Genomic DNA, 1,855 nt, shown 5'->3' with positions numbered 1-1,855 from the left:
CCCCCCCCTCGAGGCCCTGCTCGCGGCGCGGCGCCCGCCCTCAACATCCCCTTTGCTGCTCGGGCCCTTGAAGCCTCCTCCCAATGAGCCAGCCCCGCCCGACCGCCGGGGGGCCCGGCTCCCTTGACCGGCTCGATCTGTCGGACCTCTTCCTCAGCCAGTCGCCCCTTCCGCAGTCGAAGTTCTCGTCCGGCAGTTCAGGCGGCACGTCGGTCAAGCCACGCGGTGGGCATCGCCCTGCCGGGGCCGGCCCCTCGGCTGCCGGCCCTCGAGCCGCGGACGGCGCCGCGGCAACCGGCCCCGCCCCCCCGCCGCCTCCCTGCGGGGTTTGTCTGCGGTTCACCTCCTCCCCGGACAACTGGCCATCCAGCCCCCTTCATCTGTGCACCTTCCACCATGGCCTGCTCCAATCGGTGGGCCAGCTTTGGGCCCCCAACAGGTATCCTTCCCACCGCCCTCCGGGCCGCCTCGCCTCATGCCCTGTCTCCGGCCGGGTTCTCGCGCCACCGCTGCCGCTGTCGCTCCCTCCGCCCGCCCCCCCCCCCCCTCTATCTCTCCTTCTGTCTGTGCTCGTCGCCTGACACATCTCCCCCCCCCGCCTCCCCTGCCCCGCCCTCGACGGTGCAGCTTCTGCCCCTCGGTTCCTCAGCCGGACACCTCCTGCCTGCGAGTGCTGGTCTTTCGCGATGATGTGCCCGGGCCTGCCGGCATCCAGTCCCGTTGCGCCCTCTTCGACTCCTTCATGCGGCCGAGCTCCAGCCGGTCTTCGGCCAGCAGCTCGGCCGGCTCCAGCGGATCCACCGGCCCCTCGTCGCGTTCGCGCCCGGTTCGACGAGTACGCGCCTCTCAGCGTCTCCCCTGCCCTTTCTCCCCCCCCCTCTCTCTCTCTCTCCTTGCTTCTTACGCACTCATGGTCTCCCTCCCTCTTCTGCCCCCGTTGACCCATCCTCGGCTTGACCTGCTCACCTCGGCTCACCCCCCCCTCCCCCTCCCTCCCCCCCCCGCTGTGCCCCCATTGTGTCCGGCTTAGAATCCCGTCCTCGCCCCCATCTGGAATCTGGTTTTCGGGTCGGTCCCCCTGAAAGACACGCACGGCATCTCCACCAAGCTCCACTACCTCCCGCCATCCGCCCTGAGCACGGCCGAATCCGGGCCCGGCTTGACCCCGCCCGGGGCCGGGACGCCCCCCTCGCTGGTGGATCCCGGCTCCGCCGCCAGCATCGATCCCCGCGGGAGCCTCATGCTGTCCAAGGTTTTCACCGTTCGGCAGCCGGCCAGCTCGCCCTCCGGCGCCGGGCACTCGCGTGCTGGCAGCCTGGTCGGCTCGCCCGGCGGTGGGATGACGCCGGTTGCACAGTCCCTCCCGCCGGCCGCCACCCGATCTGCCCCCATGCACCATGCTCCTGCCTTTGCCGCCGGGAAGTCCCTCGACCCGGAGGCCGCCTCCCTGCAATCCTTCCTGTCCTCGGCCTCGGCCGCTGCCTCGCCGGCTGCGGCCCTCCTTCCCCACTCCGAGACGGTGGCCCGACAGATGGGGCCCCCCCTTGGCCTGCCCACCGCCGGGCTCCCCCCCCCCACCGGCGGCATGGCGGCAGCCGGCCCCTTCGCCCCCCTGCCCGTGGCCCCCACCTCGGCTCCTGAGCTTGGCCCCCTGTCACTGCTCCTGGCCCCGGCTGCCTTGGGCTCGGAGCCGGACCTCCCGCCTTCGAGCCCCGTGACCCCGGGCCCGGAGGCCGGCGCCCCTGCCGGTGCACTGCTTGCGACGGCCCCGCGGCCGGCCGCCCTCGCCGTGTCTCCGGCCTCGGCCTCGGCGCCGCCCCCTTCCCTGACGTCGGTGACCCGTGCGCCAGCCCCC

General features: G+C 73.2%; 1 protein-coding gene across 1 annotated transcript in view; it reads left to right on the top strand.

The window, feature by feature from the left end:
• H696_04582 (hypothetical protein) overlaps nucleotides 1–1,855 on the top strand; it is a 9,843-nt gene that overhangs the window by 1,941 nt on the left and 6,047 nt on the right. The gene's annotated exons all lie outside the window — the stretch shown is intronic.

Source organism: Fonticula alba (genome assembly GCF_000388065.1).
Source record: "Fonticula alba strain ATCC 38817 unplaced genomic scaffold supercont2.7, whole genome shotgun sequence".
NCBI lineage: Eukaryota > Rotosphaerida > Fonticulaceae > Fonticula > Fonticula alba.
This window is presented reverse-complemented; position numbering and strand designations above follow the sequence as displayed.